The 22,639-nt window shown below is 39.8% G+C and overlaps 1 pseudogene; it reads right to left on the bottom strand.

The window, feature by feature from the left end:
• LOC104718778 overlaps window positions 1–2,858 on the bottom strand; it is a 9,105-nt pseudogene extending 6,247 nt beyond the window's left edge.

Raw genomic sequence — 22,639 nt, forward strand, 5'->3', positions numbered from 1 at the left:
AACTAAAAGTAACAAACAGTTATAACTTGAAACATGAGCCAAACAAAGCTCAAGTGCTCAACTCTGTTAGTCTCTACATGGTGGCATTAGACTAACCAGTGAGCAACGTGTGATGGGAAGGGTGAAAATCCATGCTTGTCACTACTGACCCTTGGCGCATTGTACTCACTACATTTCGAGGGAGGTCATCAAGTGAGACGGCAGACTGAGAATGAGCAGGATATGTGACCTGGAACATAAGAATTACAAGCCATATACTCGATGTCATACATACAGATATGCAAAACAAGAGAGTTTTCTTTTCGTACTGGGAAATGCACAATCTGCTAAAATCATGAGGCATGCATCAGATACGTACTATCGCCAATCTTAATGATTACAAGTAATTACAAATTATGCAAACTTATATTTAGTCCTCTGATAATAATGAATTAATATGAAAATCTGACAGCCAAAATTGGACTGTCAAAGAATTTTCAACACTAAATTAATATAATGGAAAGTAAAAATACATCAAGTAAATGATCAACCATAAGAAAAATAATCACCTCATCACCAGTTGGTCCAGACCGTAAACGTTTCATAAGTTGCTCGTGATCAGCACTTTGATAATCCATCATTCCAAGGGAGTTTGAGGATGGACGAGGATGTTTTAGCATAGCAACTGCCATGAAATACAGCAACAAGAATTCAGAACTAGGAATAAACTTTTAAAATCAACTTTCCAATACCTGATATGACAAATACAAAAAACAAGATTACAATCCTTTGAACCATGAAAAAAGGTTCTCTATACTGTATAAATCATGACCAAATATTAACTCAGAACATCATAACTCATAAGCAGCAGTATGTTACAAGTCGCCTAAACATTGGAGTAACAAAAACTACCTTGATTTGGCTGCATATGAAATGGGGAAGAGGCCACAACACCACCAGTAACTGACGAAGATGGATTTGGGTTTGCCATCCATCCAGCTAAAGCATTTGCGTTAGGAGCGGGAGCAGACGTAGGCTGGAAAGGCTGTACAGAATATGGTTTCATAAATTAAGTCCATCTCTCAAATGTCTTATAAAGTTCTTGAATATGTAAAAATAACTGGATTGTATGGTATGTGATCGTACTCCACCATGTACCCCAAGAGGAGCATATGTTGAAGGCTTTGCAACAGCACCAACTGGAAGAACAGGAGTGGGTGCACGGGCTCCATTTTGTGGTGAGCAAGTGTGATCAGTGAACAACGTTTTGATGTCTGGATTAGGCCTTGGGTTTTTACATAGCTGATGTTGCCAATTCAAGCTGCAAATTACCAAAAGCATCATACCTTAGATGACGAAAATGACTAATATGACACCTGTAGTTCACTAGCTGGTTCAGAAAATAGGCTAGATAAACTGGTATCAGCCATTGCACTCGACAAGCATAACAAAACAGACACATTTTATATCGACTCCAATGACAGTTTTCCATTCTAGGTGCTTGAAAATAAAGAAAAGTAACTGATAACAGAGGTTGATATCATAGTCCTCCAAGTGCCACTTTTGCAAATCACTAAAATAGTGGCGTGGTTACCAACTTAAACTATTTTAAACATCAAAAATACACAAACAATTTGGCACATAAGGTGATCATCCTATACATAAAAAACACAGTGGAACAATCTAACTTTTAGTGACATCCACTTGTTTATGATTATATAAAGCTATTATCTTTGTAAAATAAAGATACAACAAGCACATCAAAATAAGGGGGGTGACCTTTGATTGATCAAGGTTCGCAGGCGTGAAGCCTTGAAAGTGGGTAAAGCAAGCTTCTCTCTAAACAGAGGATTAGCCTCAATCAATTTCCTCAACTCCCCAAGCATAATACCCCTAGCTGATTTGGTATCACCGTATTTCGATAACTGTTCATTCTCCCTAGAAAGCAAAAACACCACATTTCAACTCCATATGGCTGCCATTGACGACACAACCCTTGAACTTCAAAACTATCAAAAATACACAATTACCTAAAATTCTCCAGAGTAAGAAGCTGAGTGATTTCCTTGTAAAGCTCCTCGTTAAAGGTAGCAAAAACTTTCAAGTCCTTTGCTAATATCTCAACAGCTTTTGCCCTATCTTGTCTGAAAACAAAACAAAAATGTATAAAGATAAACGCAAAGACCACACTCAACAAAAAAAAAAAAAAAAACTCAACCACAAAAATAATCATCAAATTTTTTTGTCTTTAGACCAGACAAACCAATAAGACAAGACCAAAAAAAACTCTGGTTAGGTGATTATCCAAATTCAGCTAACCAAAAATTCCCTAAATTGTGATAAAAAAATTACCGATCTAGCGCTTCGAGATACTTTTGCTTCCTGATTTCGAAGAAAATTTTCATAGAGTAACGGTTATCATCAACCTTAGTGAAACCAGAAAGATACTTCTCGACTTCATCCCACTCCCCAAGCATAGCTTTCTCTTCAAAGTACTTCAAATTGAAAAAGTACCCCGACTCCTGCTCAAGCCTTACAAACACACACACACCAAAATCAAAATTCACAACCTATAAAACAAACCAAAATAACCGAGAATACAAAAAAACAAAACTTACTTGTGAACAGATTCTTTGAACTTTTCTTCATCTAAGAACTGGAGAATCAAGAAAACTAACTCTCTGCTTAGAGATGACATTATTCAATCAAGTGAGATCTGGGTAATGGTGAGAGAGAGAGAGGGACGGTTACGCTAATTTCCCAGATCGGTGGTTTTCAAGTTTTTTTTTTTGTTTTTGTTTCTTTATAAAAAAAAAAAATGGTTTTTCTAGGGTTTGTGTGTGTGTGTGTGTTCGATTTCTTCGCGTCTCTCGAAACTAAAGAAGGAAAGCTGACCCAGAACAAAAAATTAATCAATTAAAATTTTTTATGTAAATTCAAATTTAAAAAATTTTCCTTTTTTTTTTTTTTATTTAAAAGAAAAAAGTGTGACTTGTTCTCCACTTTCTTCGATGCGTTTTTGCAGGGTTTTTATCACACCGACTGTGATTTGATAAGTAGGTTAGGTTATTTGTGATACGTAGACCTTCTTATCAGTATAAGGTGATAACCTCGTTTGTCGGACCCGCTCCTCCTTTGGCGTTTATCCAATACAGCTCAGCACACCCAAGTTGGAATGGACCGAATTTAATTTTATCCAGACTCCAGAGTGTTTTTTTTTCTAAAAAGATAATTTCAGTGATACAGTTTATTTGCTACCAATTTACTGTATATAAAAAGTAATAATTTTGAAAACATATTTCTTTAATTTACGCAATATACTCAGCTTCTCTTTTTGGCAAGATTTTCATAGTACGTAATATAATATTTTCTTACTTATTTTTGTAATATTATTTTTTCTTCTTTTGGGTTAATTTTCTTTTTAGCTTAAGAACAAAAAAGGAAAAAAATATTTTTTTCTAGATACATAATTCAGTATACGTAAATATGTTTTAAAACGTTTTAATTTTGTTAAAAAAGAAAAATTTATAAAAAAAGTTTAACATATGTTAATTGATGGTTCCGATAATTAAAATTTGGATAATGTGTCCAATTTTTATGAAAGATTTCCAAAATTATATAAAAATAATTCAGTTAAATTCAAATGTATAAATATACCATATCTTCTTCTATTCTAAGATACACAAACTTTACTTTATGTGGTTTTAAATGTTGATTTATTTTACTCTTTGGTCAGTTACATTTATTTATGTCTGTAATTACTTTTCAAATAGTATTTACATATGAGCACGAGTCCTTACATGAATATCATCGCGATGAGTCCAAAACATCGACAATCTTTTGTATTTAAGGAGGATTATGTACTTTAACTTCATTAGATCAAATTTGTTTCTATAATTACTTTGACGTGTCCGTTTCAATCCCTATACAAATAAGTGTGAATCTTATTCTTCTAAGAGTTACCATGATGGATACAATATTTAAAAATCTTTATATGAGTTAAATGCTAATCAGTTAACAACTGGTTCTTAGCCTAGTAGTATTTTAAAAAGAGATCAATAATAATGACAAAGGGTCTATACATTGAAAGGAAAAAAAAAAAGATGTTTGCAAATGCAATTTTTGGTTATATTGATATTAGAAAGTCATAATTTAACTTTCGTGATAAAAAAATACAAAAAATTAATTAGAAATAATTTTCTAACTTAAAAAAATTTTAGAATCCGAATAAAAAGAACTGATAAATTTCAATCTTAAAAGCTTAACATAATCTTAATATGAAAGAGTTATAAGAACATTTTTAATTTTAAAGAAAAATAAAATTGTATAACCTTTTTAGTTGACAAAAAGAATTATTCAGTTAAATTTATTAAAATTAATAATTATTTTGTATTTATTTTTATCAAATATAATTGTGTTAATTTTGTAGTAAATTCTAGGCATGCAGTTTATATATACTCTAACCGATTAGTCCAAACCAAATCGGTTTTTGGTTCAAAGATCAGTTTAACAATTGCTTCAATTAGGAGGAATTTTGAACTACATTCGATCCAGTTCGCCAAACCGATCGGTTATTGAAAATTTCAGTTTATTTAATAAAATAAAAGAATATACCTAAATTAAACCAAAATAGATACTAACCCAAACTGAATTAACCGATTTTATCGAATTAAACTGGTTTACCTGATTTCAACCAAAATCTCCAAGAAAAATCAGTTTGAATTAGTAGAATTTCAAATGAATCGAACCGAACTGAATCGATTGATAATTTGGTTAATTTCGGTAGTATTGTTTGATAACCAAATAAAATGGTCCGGTTTTGTTTCAGTTAAGGAATTTGCAGGGATATTCTGGCCCATTTGAATTGCACGGAATTGAGATATGAAATTCAACTACATTTAACAGATTGAGGTGACGTTCGCAACATGTTGTTGCCTTTTTGGGTGAAAATGATGTGGACTATTAATTTCGCCAGAAGTTACATAATATCGGAGAAAAAAGCTCAAAATGTTGAAGAAACTTGAGATATCGTGAGAAGTATACCCATTGAAAACACGAAAGCGACAGATATCGCAGCGAGCAAGTGCTTCTCATTTGACAGGGACAACTGATCAAGTTGGTGTAATTAAACATATAGGCAGGACAGCACTAACCACACTAATTATATTATTAGTGCATTATCCATTTGTTGTTGTTATTATTGGGCCACAAAACAACGTATTGAAGAAATGTCAAACATAAAACAAAAAGTAAATTTCCTGAGTTAATTGTAGGTTAATTTTCTTTATAAGTAAATTTAACTAACATTATTTGTAAAAAAAAATTAGGACTGTAAAATTGGGAGGAAATAAATGTTACTGTAGTCTGTACGTATTTTCAATAGCATATCATCATAAAAATAATGTGAACTTTGTTAAAAACAGGTGTGGTTTTTTTTTTAGAAAAATCTTTCTAATTTTCTTATTACATAATTTTGCGAATAAATCTCTAAATTTTGAGTATTTAGTAGTTAACCTTTTGTGTAAACTATAATTATGTAGAAAACCTGACTTGATTTGGATTTCCCCCAAAGTACTTTTATATAGATTTGGCCATGTGATTAAAGATATATTTAATATTTTCTATAAAGCTTTTTCTTTTAACATGGGATCATTTAAACTGTTGTGGAAAGTCATCATTTATTTAGCCAAAAAAATGAAGTGGATACATCAATTTTAAAATAGTGTATGCTTTATAGATAGCATCTGCTTGCAGACATATTAAACAAACTATTAGACAAACTTTTTTTACCAAAGAAACATTAAATTTTTATGTAAATAATGTTGAAGCTTGGAAGAAAATATATAAATAATGTTGTGTAAGATTTCTGGGTTTCTTAAAAAAAAATTTTTTAGTAGTTTGTATGGGTTCTAGTTGAGTCGCCTGTATATATATATTTTTTTGGTAGGAATTGAGTCGCCTGTATATTAACACAATAACACTGCTAATCAAGGTGCAATTGTTTTTGTGAGTTTTTCTTTTGTTTTTAAGTTACTCACAATCTAATTGACCTTATAACAAAGAAAAAACTGGGACACTAATTTGAAAACAGAGTTTTCGTAAAACCCGTATTCTGATATAACAAAGGGACATATTAAAAAAAAAACAATTAATATGAGAAAAGACAGTACCGACAAACTATATGCAATTTCACAAGTGATGGACTAAATACAAATGGTTTAATCTTTTTTTATCTCTATGTCAACGAAAGGGACACTATTGGTGTAAATGTAATGCTTCTTTCTGGCTGTGCTAAGCTGGGTCCGCCTCTTCTTGATAACGACGAATGATTACATTTGGGTTTTTATCTCGTAAGAAAACTGAGGAAACATATAGTTTGAGGGTAAAACAACAAGCAGCTAAAAAAGTTGAGAAGAACAAAACTTGTTGGGACCAGCCGACCAGCTATAATAAAAAATCAAGCACTTACTTAAATGAGTTAATATAATGATTTTGGTAAAGGTTGTCGGTTTGAATTTGGATAATTGTTCAGTTGTTCTAGAAACATAAAAGACATTGCAGTCGCTAAACCAGACCATATATATAATCAATCACATTCATCTCGCCTAAATCTTCAATCAAAAATAAACCTATGGTTTTACTATATCAATAGTTATAAAAAACTAGTATTATGACCCGTCCATGGGAACATGCATGTATCACTGGTTTTATATTATTGAAATACTTTTTGTTTGTAAAATCAAACTGTTAAGACTTAACCAAAAATGTAAAACTCTGATGAACATGACTTCTAAGAATGATAAGAAAACATTAATTTAGTGCAGTGTTTGAGACAATAATAAATCAGTCTCTTTGAATTAGTACCATACTAAAGGATAACATGGTTTGCACAAAAATAATAAAATAAATAAAAGATAACATGGAAATGAGTTTTATAATAAAAAACAAAAAATACTTACAGCTCTTCTTATACAATAGACAAATTTTAGAGATACAGACAGCAGGAGAGTAGATGGAAACTGACATGGATTGTACATAGTGAGCTTTATCTGGTTTTGTTCTTGAATCTTAAAATGTAGAGTAATCTCCAACCATGAATCTGAAATAAAGAGGAAAATAAGTCAATAAGCTTGGATCAACTACAATTTTTCTCATACAATTTATAATCGATGTATATGATGTAAAAAAAAATTAGTGGAAAGGCAGAGAAAGCAAATGCCAGAAAAAGATTGAGAATTTGAGTCCAACGTGAAATAGAATTTTCATTTTGTAGAAGAGGATAAAACGGTTTAAAAGATTGTGGTGTAGTGTATGAGAAAATTTAGGGATTTTATGATTTTTTATTTTATTTTATTTTTTAAAATATGTAGAAAAATAAATAATATGAGGAATTTACGTATTTTTGTTTTTTTAACAGAAAATCTTAATTTTTTCTAATTTTAAAATTATGAACAAATCCTATGTGGCATATTTTTACTGGTCATGTGACTTGTGCTTTATATTGTGTTTGTAATGAACAAATCGCTAAACCGGTCGTCTATTAGAAGCATATATTTTTTACTCATTAACCATGGGTCCATGGGAGCAACATTAATTTTCAAATTACGAAATGATTTTATATTTCACGTGTACTCAATTATTTTGCATATTTTAAAATGTACTCAATTTCCTTACCAAAATAGTGAAATAACTTTAACAGGTACATGCATGTTGGTTTTCAATTTCCATGCAAATATCTCTTTGTTTTGCTCACAAGTCACGCCCACTAAATTTTGACTCATACCACAATCTGTAACTACATAACTCTTAAAATTCGTGAAGCATAACCTACTAAGACAAACTCGAGCATCTAAATTATTACCGAAGTTAAACTTCTACCCAAAGCCCAAAACTAGAAAATGTCAAAAATAAATATTGAAATAGAGGGCGCCCTTGAAAGAGATTCTGAAATCCAACAAAAAAGAAAAGATCAACTATTGTCTGATTAGTGATTAGTGTCTGCACTGATTAATTAGTCCAAGTCTTACGTAATACTAGAATTTCGTCGAGAAAATTAATTAAATATATCATGTGATTCAATGTCATTTTAATCATCAAATTTACATTTTAATTGATTTCAAATATGATTTTTTTATCTAGTAGAAAGATTTTTATTAATTCTAATTAAATTATAAAGTCTTGTTGGCATACCTCTACGATGCACAATGTTAAATGGCCAAACGAAAAAACAACACAGGTTAATTAACTAATTAAGAGATTCGTCAATAGTAAAACGACGACGTTTCTTTCCTAACTAAAACATATTCAATTCTGATTTCCTCAAAATCTCCAAATTATAATCTCTAGACCTAATTTGTGATTTCTGTCTTCTTTGAATTCAATTGATGACTCCGAAAAAGAAGATTTCTACGCGTCGTCCCACACGGAAGAAGCCTGATAATGCTGGCGAATCGTCTGCTCACGAGTCTACTGGTCATGGTTTAATTTATCCCAATTCGACTGCTCTCGATTTGACAGATCCTGAATTGGCTATTGGTGTAGGTACAACAATTATTACGTATATTGGTGAGCTTGTTCCCTTAGAAGAGTGTGATGTTGTAAGTGGAGATGATTGTGAGGTAGTTGGCGATGAAGGTTGTGATGATATTAGGTACAAACCTACTGGAGAGAAATATGGTAACCATGAGAATGGAAACCGGGAAAAGACTTCGAAGAGGAAGATGGTAACCATGAAAATGGAAACTAGAAAAGACTTCACGCCTGAAGACTTTAAAGATAAAAATGGAAACCGTGCTAATGTAGAAGTAGAGTTTTGCGATGACTTCAAAACAAAGTTTGGAGAGGGTGAGAGAGATGAGAAAGACTAGACATACGATAGTGGAGATGATATCTTTGATGGCGGGAAGATTCCAGATCCTTTGTTCAAAGTGAAGACGAAGATAATGGCCAAGGTGATGATCATGTCGAAGCTGAAGATGCTGAAGTGTTGCCCGAGTTGGGAAAAACATTTAGTTGGCGAGATGAGTTAGATAGTTATATTGAGGTATTTTCTGAAGATTAGATACAACATTAAGTTGTATAGATCGCAGACTTTGAAGATTGGTGCAAAATGTGCTACCACTGATGGATTAAGTGTATGTGGAGATACTACTACTTTTACAATAAGAAAAAAACAAGATGCAAATAAACGTATATGAGAGTAAGCATGAGATCAGGTTAAAGTTACATGTTAAAGCGAGGAACAAAAGCTTGGTTGTTTGCGGATAGGTTGAGAAATATTGTGACTAATCCCCAATATTTATAGATTTCTTAGTATTCTATATACCGGTTATATATATATATATCTATAGTTTTTTTTTCTTTATCATGTTTCTCTCTCATTTTAATCAGACTAAAACATAAAAAATTTACAAATATGAAACTAGCTTTAGTTTTCTTATTTTCTTACTAAATGTCATTCAAAGTTAGTTAAGATTTGTGTTTCAATAAGGGTAAATTAGGAATGAAAAGTTGGCGGGTCAGGTGAAAATTAACAAATAAACCTGAAATTAAACATTCACATACTTGAAATTGCATAATTGGGTTTTCTAACACCCCGACCGCCACCTCTTAGTGAGCCCATATTTATTTCCGATCTATGGGTTCACCTCTCTTAGTTGACCTACCGATATTCGACAATCTGTTTGACGAGAATGAACGTGGGTCCACTAAGAAAGGATGGACATAGAGCCTATTAAGAGGTGGCGGTGGGGCGTTACAAGTGGTATCAGAGCCGAACCCAGATGAGTGTTGAGTCAAGAAGGCCCCTATCTACGGGGATGACAGTATTGGCGTGCAACGAGGATGTTGCGATCTGCTAGTGGGGGTAAATTATGACACCATGGTTTGCATAGACGTTTAAAAGAATTGTATTGACCACCTATATCACCAAGATGCAATGATTTTTTTGGTCAGTGGTCCTGAGAGAAGTCCACAATTAAACGTGCTTATGATAGAGTTGTTTTAGAATGGGTGACTTCTGGAAAGTGATTGTCTTGTTGGCAATCCTCTACTATGCACAATGTTAAATGTTCAAACTTAGAAATAACACTGGTTAATTAACTAATTAAGAGATTCCATCAGTAGTAAAACGACGTCGTTTCTTCCCTAACTAAAACATAATCAATTCTGATTTCCACAAAATCCCCAAATTATAATCCTTAGACCTAATTTGTGATTTCTGTCTTCTTTGAATTCAATTGATGACTCCGAAAAAGAAGCTTTCCACGCGTCGTCCCACATCGAAGAACCCTAATAATGCTGGCGAATCATCTGCTCATGAGTCTACGGGTCATTGTTTAATTTCTCCCAAGTCGATTACTCTCGATTTGACAGATCCTGAATTGGCTATTGGTGTAGGTACTGCAATTATTAAGTATATTGGTGAGTTTGTTCCCTTAGAAGAGTGTGATGTTGTAAGTGGAGATGATTGTAAGGTGGTTGGCGATGATGGTTGTGATGATATTGGGTACAAACCTACTGGAGAGAAAGATGGTAACCATGAGAATGGAAACCGAGAAAAAAATTCGAAGAGGAAGATGGTAACCATGATAATGGAAACCAGAAAAGACTTCACGGCTGAAGACTTTAAAGAGGAAGATGGAAACCGTGCTGATGTTGAAGTAGAGTTTTGCGATGACTTGAAAACAGAGAATTAATTCTTCAAAATAATTTCTTTAAGATTTCAATGTCCTTTCTATGCTTATTGATTCATATTTGCAAGTTCACTGCAATTTTCATTCTTTGGTACGTCTTTTAAGTCACAACTCACTATGGCAAGATCAGAAAATTCAAAATCGAATTTCTTCTATGGTGTAACGCCCGTGTCCTGAAAAATATGAATATTGGGTTTTTATATCAGAAATTTGGTGGAATCGATTTAGTATCGGTTTAGATAAATTCTGGTTTAATTAAATTAAACCAAGAAACCCTAAATTTCTCTATAACTCACGCTTCTCTACTCTCTTTTCGGGGTGTGGTCGTTTTTGTAGAGAGGAAAAAGAGAACTTGTTTGTGGAGAAGAGGTGTGAGGAAGGGAGGTTAGATTTTGGTGTGTTAGGCAAAGGAGCAGAATCGTTAGGGTTTGGGAGGAAACGGTTTCGACATATCAAATTGTACTTAAAGGTAACAAAATTTGGTAGAGTTATTGCCAAGCCTTTCATCGTCATTCTCCTTTTACAGAAGTGGATTTGGATTTAAAATCGATGAGTTATTGGCGTGGGGCGTTTCGTCTCAGTCGCGGATTGAGACCAACAGGTGTTTTGGGATCGATTGCGGTTTAACCTGAGATCTGATCGTGCTGAAATTTAGTGGGAAGCTTCGTGACGTCTAAGACTAGACTTTCACCGGAGGGATTTGATAGTTAACGGTTGGTTATGAGTTTAGGGTTTTGTATTTGAGAATGTTATTTTATGATGTTTCTGTCCAGTTTTGCTATAAAGTCGTTTTTGGTTGTGTGGTTTGTTGTAGGGTGTTTCTGGGCTGTTGCAGACGTTAGGGGAGTCTCAACTTGTCATATTTGTTATAATCAGGTGGAAAAGGTGAGTGCGTGAACATGAGCTTATCTAAGCGAGTGGGTTGTATAACTTGTTTTGTGTGATTGATGTGTAGGTGTGGTGAATGTGTTAATGGGTGTTGTGTTCAATGACTGGTTTGTTATGTTTTAGTTGTGGTTGTACTCTTGATTTGCTTATGTGTATAGCTCGTAGATGGGAGGATCGCCTCACTGGGTATATTTGGTAATACTCACGCATCTCATTGTGTTTGAGGTGAAAGTAATGAATGTATAGCGTGGAATCATCGCGATGAGGAGGAGGATGATCTAGGATCTCATTTGTGTGATGTTGGTTAGAGTCTTGTCAGGTTGTTGGATAGAATGGTTAGGAATATTATCGTATTAATGATATCTTGGTTTGGTATTATTTTTGTATGTTTCCGCTGTGCATAATATGAGTTGTGGTTGTGTTGGTTTAATTAAGTAGTATGGGATGCTTAATTATATATTGTTTTTATTATTAAAAAAAAATGGGATGGTGTTGGCGTTGGGTTTCGCCGGACCTGGGCCCAAGTGGGAAAGCCCATTTGGAGTTTATTGTAAAGCATTAAACATGGGCCCGTGGGAGGCCCAGGAAGAGCGCGTCTTGAAGTGGGTTCCGAGTCGAACGAAGAGAGGATCTCAGAGCGAGAGGGCGAGATCGAAGGAGGAAAACCAGGGCATCATTCAAACGATGTCCTTAGGCTTTATAATGGACGCATCTAGTTAGAGTAGGATCATCTTTTATAACCCTAAATTGACTAAGAAATAGAGAAAGCAAATCCAGTTCGTCATACTCGTTGTTCATCGATTTATAGCAAAAACCAGCCCCAAAGTTCTTCTTGATTCAATCAAATTATTAAATTCTTGTTTTTCCGGTCAACAATTTGGCGCCGTCTGTGGGCACATAGGTCTTTCTATTCTCAAAAATCGATTGCAACCGAAAGGATTAAGACGAAATGGATCCATCTAACACAATCATCCCAGAAATCATTACCAACCACACTCTAAGGGCATCTCCTGACGGTCGTAACGCGACTGGCGGTAACTCGCTGACGCCAATACACCTTGAAACCGTCGCTAGCGACCCCCTATCTACGGGGAGAGATCCCAAATCCGATCCGAGCTCGAGCACCCCATTCGAATGACCAAGGTTCCTCCGGTGGTTCAAATACCGTCCACCAAGAACCCGTTTCCATCTTGGGTCTCGGGAGCTCTTCCCAGGGAAGATCCTCTATGGTCACGCCTATAGGCCCCGCGCTCCCCTTGAGAAGCAGGAACCAATCCCAAGAACAAGAAAGATCTTGATAAGGATAAAAAAAACCTAATTAATTTAAAAACATCCTGATTAAAAAATCAAACATGAAACTTGATTCCAATTTTTAATTTCTTTTGCGACTTTTAGGAAATTGTTTATGGACCCGCCCCGAAACCAACGGGATGACCAGAACCGGGCAAACCCCGACATCGCCGCCGGTGACAACAGCCCCCGGCACAACCGACCTCGCAGAAATACGAGGGATGCTCGCGGTCCTGATTAACAAAACCCAAAACCAGGACGCAACAAAGCGAGCCCTGATGAGCAGAATTGAGCAACACGAGCAGGTAATCACGCTCCGAGGGAACCCCGACACGTCCCAGGGGGTATGCGTCCACCCAGCGTCGCCCCAACGGACCCCACGGCGGAAGCATTATCTTAAACTCGTCTAGATTTCACGACAGCCCAGGTCACGCCACCCGGGATCAGAGCGTTACCAGTATTTGCACCCTCGGTCCAGCTCAACGCTCCCGACACTACCGGATACAGCGACAACGCGAGCACACGACCCGTTCACCCCCCTCTGGCGGGGTATGGTAATTCGCAATTGCTTGGGCTTAACGCCCTTGGCGCACCCAGAAACCCTCCGATCGACACGAACCTCGTGTTCACGGAGGACCTTCCGATCGACACGAACCTCGTGTTCACGGAGGACCTTCCGAATGGAATGGCCCCCTGGCAGCGAACATCATTCCCCTCCCCGGTCCCCCGGGCGAGCATGAAGTAAGCGCCCGTTTCCTCGCGGATTACATGAATAAGACAAACGCAGAATTGGCCCAGATCCGTTCGGGGGTCCATCTAGCCACTAGCGTAACCCCGGACACAGACCACAATATTGCAAAGACAAGACGAACCCCATTCAGCGATCGGATTGCGAAGGTCCGCCTGAGGGACGTCGGTAAACTTCACCTACCTGAATACGTCTGATCCAGGAGCACATCTCTGTTCATTCCGATTAGCGATAACTAAGGCTTACCTCACCGATGACAAGTGCGAGGCCGGCTATTTCCATTACTTCCCAGAAAACCTTGTCAGGTCCGCTCTAGAGTGGTTCGCTAGTCTCGAGTCGTACTCCATCAATAGTTTTGACCAACTTGCCGCAACTTTCCTAAAGTAGTACTCGGTCTTCTTCTAGGCCAAGGTAACAGAATCCGATCTGTGGCTTTTGGTCCAAGGAAAGGATGAGCCACTCTGCGAGTACGTCACTCGGTTCAAGGAAACCAAAGCCACAATAGCCAACCTCAATGACGAGGTCGCCTTGGGGGCCCTCCGACCCGGCCTATGGTATACATGGAAGTTCCAAGAAGAACTCACGGTGTGACAACCTCATCCCTTGACGACGCACTTCACAGATCCATCTTCTTTTCCAGAGCCGAGGAGGAACAAGCCGCCATGGCCAAACTCCACAAATCGGCAAAGGGGTCCTTCGTTCCTCCCCAAAAGAACATTCGGAGGGAACCCACCAAACCTAACCTCCACGCCTTTGCGGTCGACTCAGGATCCAAGGCTAAAGGTCAAAGTTTCGATCCCGAGAAGTTCTGTAAATACCACAAGGTACGAGGTCATTCCACCAAGGAATGCAGAAGGGTGGGGCGCCTTCGAAAAAGAGCGTGAAAAAACCAGAGAGGGGAGTGCGATCGCAAAAGACTCCGCCCTAAAGCGCGAGAGAACCGAGGAGGCTGAGGCCTCTTCCCCCTCTCCAGCCTCAAAAAAGCGTATCGACCTGGTTTTTAAAGGGCTCACCCTTTATCGGAGCTGTCAACCTCGAATCTCACAAAGCTTAAAAAAAAATCGATCCACATGGTCGAGAACTATCACCAAGAACGAAAACTATCACCGAGAACTTGAATCTCACATCTCAGGAGGATCCTTCTTGTCTCGTGACTCTGTCAACTCGAACAAAGCATACCAACAAAAATTCGAGAACTATCACCGAGAACGAAAACCCTAACTGAGCCCGACCACGAAATCACTTTCTTGGAAAGCAAAACGACCGACCTTGATAAACTGCACGACGACGCTTTAGTTGTACGCCTGGATGTCAGAGGATGCAAACTTTCAAGAATAATGATCGATACTAGGAGATTAGTTGACCTCCTGTTCTACGATGCTTTTGAACAGATGGGTTACCCCGACTCCATATTGAAGGGAGCTAAAACCCCTCTAACAGGATCTGTCGGCGACACTACACTCGCCAAAGGGACCGTCAAGCTAATAGTAGAAGCTCGGGGGGGGGTGCGACGTCTAGTGGACTTCGTTGTCATCAACCGACCAGCACCCTTCAACGATTTCCTCGGCAGACCATGGCTGCACGGGATGAAAGCAGTCCCATCGACATACCATCAATGCGTTAAGTTTCCTTCTCGCAATGGAAACACGACTATGTATGGCAGTCAACACACCTCCAGAAAATGATACATGGGCGGCTACGACCTGATTAAGAGGTCCGACAAATAGCAATTAATGATTAACGATGAGCTCGAATCTCGTCATTTGCTGGGTCAAAAGGACCCATAGTCCGCAGACCACTCATAATCCTGGTCGACCAGGTATCCATCGTGGAAGGATATTCCGACCGATTTGTAGGAATCGAGGCCGACCTAAACCCCGACACGAGGAGAAAGCTCGTCAGATTTCTAGAACAAAACCGTGACAAATTCGCCTGGTCCTCTGCCGACATACGGGGTATCGACATCGGCGTCACGTCCCACCATCTCAACGTCGATCCTACCTTCAAACCAGTAAAACAGAAGCGCCACAAGCTCGGCCTTGAAAGGGCCAAAGCGGTGAACGACGAGGTGGATCGTTTACTGAAAATAGTATCGATCCGGGAAGTCTAATACGCCAAATGGCTCGCCAACCCCATGGTGGTTAAAAAGAAAAACGGGAAATAACAAATATGTATTGACTTTAAATACCTCAATAAGACATGCCCAAAGGACAACTACCCCCTCCCGCATATCGATCGGCTCGTTAAGGCCACCACGGGACACGAGACCTTGTCCTTTATGGACACCTTATTCTGATGGACCCCGCTGACCAAGAAAAGACTGCTTTCATAACAGACCGAGGCAATTACTGTTATAAAGTAATGCCTTTTGGGTTAAAAACGCGGATGCAATCTACCAGCGACTGGTCAATAAAATGTTCGCCAACCACCTCGGGAAATAAATGGAAGTTTATATTGACGACAAGCTCGTCAATTCAACACGCGAGCAAGACCATGTGTCCTAACTCGTAAAATGTTTCAAGATCCTGAACCAGTACGGGATAAAGTTTAATTCCACTAAGTGCACGTTCGGCGTCGCGTGCGGCAAATTTTTAGGATACTTGGTCACCGAACGGGGGATCGAAGCCAATGCTAAGCAGATTGCTAATTTCCTCGAAATGCCTTCCCAAAAACGGCTCCAGAAGTTCAAAGGCTAACGGGAGAATAGCCTCACAGAATTGCTTCATCGCACGATCTATCGACCGCTCCCTTCCGTTTTACCAGATGTTGAAAGGCAACCGAAAGTTCGAATGGGATGACAAATGTGAGAAAGCATTTCAGGAGCTTAAAAAATATCTAACCGAGCCCCCTTCCTCTCCAAACCAGTGGATGGAGAGCACCTCTTCCTCTATGTCGCCGTATCCACTGCCGCGGTCAGGGGGTACTAGTACGAGAACGTGACGGAGAACAAAAGTCGATTTATTACGTCAGCAAAACATTGGTGGACGCCGAAACACGGTATCCCCCAATGGAAAAATTGGCCCTGGCGGTCGTGATTGCTAGCTCCAAAGTTACACCCTTACTTCCAGTCCCACACGATCGTGGTGATAACGTCCCAGCAGATCCGGACGATTCTCCACGGTCCTAGTCAATCCGGCAGACTAGCCAAATCGCGGATTTCATGATCGAACTAACCACCAATAACGATCGTACCGACAATCGTCCCCAAAAGTGGTCGTTATACTCGGACGCGACAAGACAAGGGTGCGGGTTCGGAGTTCGACTCATCTCCCCCACCAGCAAGATCATAGAGCAATCCTTCCGTTGGGCTCCGTTAGCATTAGGCGTAGGAGCCAAGGAGCTTACCCCCTACAGTGACTCGCAACTCATCACTAGCCAATTCAACGGTAGCTACGAAGCAAACAACGAATGAATGGACGCATACCTCCAAGTCGTCCGCTCATTAACTGAGCAGTTCACCTTGTTCGAGCTCACCAAAATTCCTCGAGGATAGAACTCCGCAGCCGACGCCTTCGCTGCGCTTGCCTCTACCTCTAACCCAACCATCAGACGGATTATACCCATAGAAGGTATAGACGAGCCTAGTATTTTCATCCCCGTCAAAACCCTCGGGGTCAATCAGATCAGGGAAAGGTATCTCCCTAACATGGTAAAGCCTGAACAAGAACCCGTCCTGGACGATGAACTCTTGCAAGAGCACGGCTCGGGTGACGAACATGACGAAGAACCCAAGTCGGATTGGCGAATCCCAATTCGCGAATACATCACAAACGGAACCGCCCCCGAGGATTGATGGCAAGCACACAAGCTCAAGGCCCATAGTGCGAGGTTTTGCCTAATCGGGGAAAAGCTATACAAGCGTTGATTGTCAGGACCATACCTCAAGTGCGTTCAGGGGAAGAGATCCGGAACATTATGACTGAAGCCCATGAGGGACCTTGCGGCAATCATTTCGGAGGCCGCTCGCTGGCTCTCCGAATAAAACGCCAAGGGTATTTCTAGCCAAGCATGCTCGCAGACGACGACACACACGCCAAAAAATGTGACAGGTGTCAGCGTCATGCACCCATTATAAATCAGCCCGCGGAGTGGATGAGCGTGGTCTCTGCCCCTTATCCATTCATGCGGTGGTCGATGGATGCTATCGGCCCTCTCGAGCAGTCAGGCAGACGATGCTTGACTAACGTGCTTGTCGTCACTGATTATTTTACTAATGAGCTTGGTCTCTGCCCCTTATCCACATGAAGGATTTCCTAAGGAAAAACGTGGTGTCCCGCCACGGCATCCCCTACGAAATCGTAACGGATAACGGTACCAATCTAACGTCCCCTGCGGAACAAAAGTTTTACGACGATTGGGGTATACGCCTCACCCCGTCAACACCTCGTTACCCACAAGGCAACAGGCAGGCCGAGGCGGCCAATAAATTAATCTTGCACGGACTTAAACGACGCTTGGGTGCCCCCAAATCCGGCTGGGACACCCAACTCGCTGGTGTTCTTTGGGCCACCAGATCCACCCCTCGAGGTTGCACCGACGAAACTGCTTTTTCCCTAGTATACGGTAACGACCAAAATTTCCGTCGAAAGTATCCGTCGAGCTGTCTATCCCGAAAACAAGAGCGCAAATAACGAAGCCCTGCACGATAACCTCAAAATTACAAAAATGCCATAGCTTAGTTTTACAATTCCAAGGTCAGGCCATGACACTTCGTCGTAGGAGATAGAGTGCTCCGTAGAGTGTTCGATCACAAAAAGGAGAAAAATGCTAGGAAGATGGGGACCAAGTGGGAAGGTTCCTACCAGATTACCAAAGTTGTTCGCAACGGTGTATATTGCCTCGAGGACAAGAGCAACAGCAAACCTGAGCTTTGGCCCTGGAATGTCATGAATTTAAAGAAGTACTTTCACTAAGTACCTTCAACAACTGAACTACGATTTGGCTTGATCCCTTTATAGGGTACGTAGGCAGCTCAGCTCACGAGCGCAACCAGCTTCTTAATCTCTCCCCTCATATCGTAACTTTCTTACCAGTGGGATCATCCCACCGAAATCTACTCGATAAATAATAAACAACACAAATATAAACAAAAAAAAAAAAGAAATGAGGAAACCTCTCACTATGTAACCTCGACTCCGAGTATCCCTTACAACGACCCCCTGAGGTCCCAACAGGAAGCTACAATCGACCCCACGCAAGTCTACCAAAACCTTCCTACTCTAACACCTACACACATCACTATCAAATAGCTTGCCTTCTAAAACAAAAGAAAAAGAGAAGAAAACCCCACGGGTCATGTCCGACGTACTTTAGCTCACGAAAGCGAACCTCACTCAAATCAAAGATTTTGACCCTTTCTTTAAAACAAAAGAGGGCAATAAAAAGAAAACAAAAAATATATTCAAGGATTCAAAGGCCTTCCCAGGCAAAGTAACAAGTCTTGGATAACAACCCTCTCGGGAAAACCAAACAAAGTCTGAAAAGGAAAGGGGAAATAAAGGAGAACAACAAAAGAATGGGATATTTAAACAACGATCACTTGTCTTCACCCTCCGCTTCAGCTCTCGAGTTCGTCAACCCACCAACGTTGCTCCTATGTTCATCCAGACCCCGAGGGACTCCAGTTCTGGCATCAACCTCCATCGGGGCAACCGAGTCCTCCGAAATCTTGGGAAGGTCAAGCTTGCTCACCGAGAAGTCCGATACCACAAGGGAAGAATGGCGAGTACCACCTTCTGAGTACCCAGAATCCGCAGTTTGTTTTCCACTGTTGTTATAGTTACTCGATTTCCACCAGATCACCGTCCACGTCTGATTTTTCGTTCTTCCGCTTCCACTTACTCTTGATAGAATCCAGGATCACCCGGTAGTCCTGAGCTAACTTGATCTTGGCATCGTAAACCGCCCCTCGAATCGCCTCGGCATGTTGTTGTTTGGTCCCCACGATCTTTTCCTTCAACCACCGGTTCTCTTTCAACAACCGCTCGCGATCCTAGGTGGCTTTGGCCTGAGCAGCCCTGGCCGAAGCAAGGTCAGCCTCAGCCTCGACCATGTCTCCTCAGAAGCTTTTAAGGAGGCGACTTCGCATTCCAATAAGGCAGCTTTGCCATCGGCGCCCGCGTCCCTCTCCTGGGCGTCGTAATCTTGTGGACCACCTGCGTAGTGTTCTCTAGTTCAGCGGCCTATGGGACGTCTTTCAGCCTCCGCTCATAGAGGGCCACCAATTTGTTGTTAGCAGCTACGGCCTGCAATTCAGGACTCGTGTCAAACAAAGGGAACGAGGAGACATAGAGAAGAAGAAAAAAAAAAGTTCATCATAAAAATCCTGAAGTTGACCAACCAATGCATGTGATGCCATCGCCTCGACGTAGGCATCTTGTCAGCGAGGTCCTTGACCAGCGGAACCTGGCAATTGGCGGTCTTCAGATGTCTGAAGAGAGTCGCCATTCCAAGATGATCCTCCACCGCCGGGGAGTCACGAGAGTGAGTGAACTTACAGTGGAACGGGCAGCTTGTCGACGAGTCTTTCCCAAATACTGCAGGGTCCTGCGCAGGTGGCTCAACACGGTGGCTCGCAGGACGGCTTCCTCGGCTCTCGCGTCCCTTGTCTTCCCCGGCTCGGGGTGCTTTAGTGCGAGCTCTTTTTGGGAGTGGCGGGGGCTCGCTGTGGGTGGACTGCAAGCAGGGTCAGGATGGTCCTGAAGGCCCCGCTGGGTCGCAAGGGCCTGGTTCACTTCCTCACTCTCGGACCAAGCAGGGTCAGGATGAACAGCCTGAAGGGCGGAAGCCAAAGCGGCATCCACGTCACCAGCGCGAACTTGGTGGGAAGGTTGAGATTGTTCTCGCAGTTTGCGGAGTGTTGGTTTCCTCGTCATGATGAGCTGCACGTAGGTCGGCGATGAACTGGAAGATTGTAATAGGACAGGAGCGTCTGTTCAAGCACCATACAGTTGCAAGTTAGCACGACATGAAAGGGCAAAATTTGCCTAAAAAGCGGACTAATAAACTTGCTAAAAAAATATATAATAGTAAAGAAATAATAGTAAGTTCCCGCACCTGGATGAGCGGGAAATTGTGCGGCAGCACCGATCTTAGGCTGATCAGCGGGAATCAGCGGATTCAGATTTTTGGGTGGGGCTAAGGCCGGAGCGATCGGGGCGTTGAGTGCTGCGATGATGCGAGCTCGCGTGAACGATTTCCACCTGATTTTTCCTTCCTGTAACCTATCAGCTAATGCTTGCGTTGACAGAGTGTTCAGATGGTCACCAGAGTCTGCAATTTAAAAAAAAAACAAAAAGCAATGTAAGGACTCGACTCATTATCGTGGATATACATTTGCAAATCGAACTACGAGTTGGATCTATAAAGGTCGGTGGTCTTTCTGACCCACACAAACGGCCCACTGCGTCGGGAGGCGGGAGAACTTGAACCGTCCCACTGAAGCGGGAGTTATGCGGAAATAGAAATTTTTTTCTCGCCACCTGTCGTCTTTTCCAGGGATCCCCTTGATCATCTCTCGGTCTTGACGCGAGGACATGTAGAATGTTCCCTAGAATCCCAAGTTGTGTTTGATCTGACACAGCTTAAGGATATCGTCAACCCCCAGGTCGAGCCCTACCTTGCATCCTTGGACGTAGAGACCAATGACGTGTCGAACAAAGTTCGGACACATCTTAGGAAACGACATCTGCAGTCATTGAATGATCAACATAACAATATCCGGGATAGGGAATACGAGCCGCATCGCTCGAAGTATGTGTTATAGGCACAACAAAAACCGTTGGCAACGGTTTCAGGCGAGTATGAATCCTCTAGGGAGAGCATCAGAGGAACACCATCCTTCTTGGAATGAAAAATATCTGAAATTTTACAATTTAAAAATATGATTATAAGTAAAATTACTAAAATGAACAAATACAAATAAAATATTTAAAAATTTAACTACTCATAATTATATCAAACAAAATAAACTTAAAAATCTGTCTTGTAGCGTAAGGCGGTATTTATCTAATATTTCATCCACGCACATATATATCAAAGTGGATGTTTAACATCTCGTTTCTTCCTTATATCACTCAGTTTGAATTTTGAGGTTAACTAAAAATAAAAATATTAATAAAACGATACTTATAATTACAATTCATTGTACAGTAAAGATTATTTCATTACGAGTATATTAGTAGACTAAACAATAAGTATTATGTTTAGATTTATTGACTTGCTGACAGCTCTATTAATGATTTGTACCTACTAGTGTCGTGTAAAATGGCTTGTTGTTACTAACATCAGTTAATGTCAACTTTGATAGAAATTTGTTTGTTTCTGTTTGGTTGACATAACTCATTGATTCGAATTTTGTTTAGTTCCTAAAGACATTGGTTAAGCACTCAAATCATACATCATACATATATATACTAAATTCATATAAGGTTCAGTATTATTTATTGCATATATATTTCCGAAATGTGTTCATATTGAAGGACCAAAAGAACCGATCCCCGAAACAAATAATAAGCAAACAAAAATACTCAAGCGGAAAATATATATATATATATATATATATATATATCATAGATATACGGATACTGAAAGAAATGGACCACAATGTTATCAGTGCTGCAATAATGTGAAACAGTGAGATGATGAATGTGAGGCATGGTTTCTAGTTTCGAATCTTAAAGCTGAAAATGGTGTTAAGTCTCAAACATTTAATCAGATCGCTCAGACTTTTCCTTCTATCCATTATTATGAAAGAATTTATATATATATTCAGTAGAGAACTTGCTTTTAACCAAAAAGAAAACGTTATAAAGGACAACTACGAAGACAACTTCTTAGATTTTATGATGATGTTAAAGTATACTATTACATACGCGCAGAGACAGAGCCAGCCTGAAAGGAGCTAGAGCACTGTTACAACCCAATATATCTTTGGTTTGCTCACACCCAATGTTCGGATGCTCTTAATAATTTTGAGCTTATACCATCCTCTAACTAGGTAAAAAATATTACCCCGGCCCTGCAGGCTGCAGGATAACCT

Source organism: Camelina sativa, chromosome 10 (assembly GCF_000633955.1).
Source record: "Camelina sativa cultivar DH55 chromosome 10, Cs, whole genome shotgun sequence".
Classification (NCBI taxonomy): domain Eukaryota; kingdom Viridiplantae; phylum Streptophyta; class Magnoliopsida; order Brassicales; family Brassicaceae; genus Camelina; species Camelina sativa.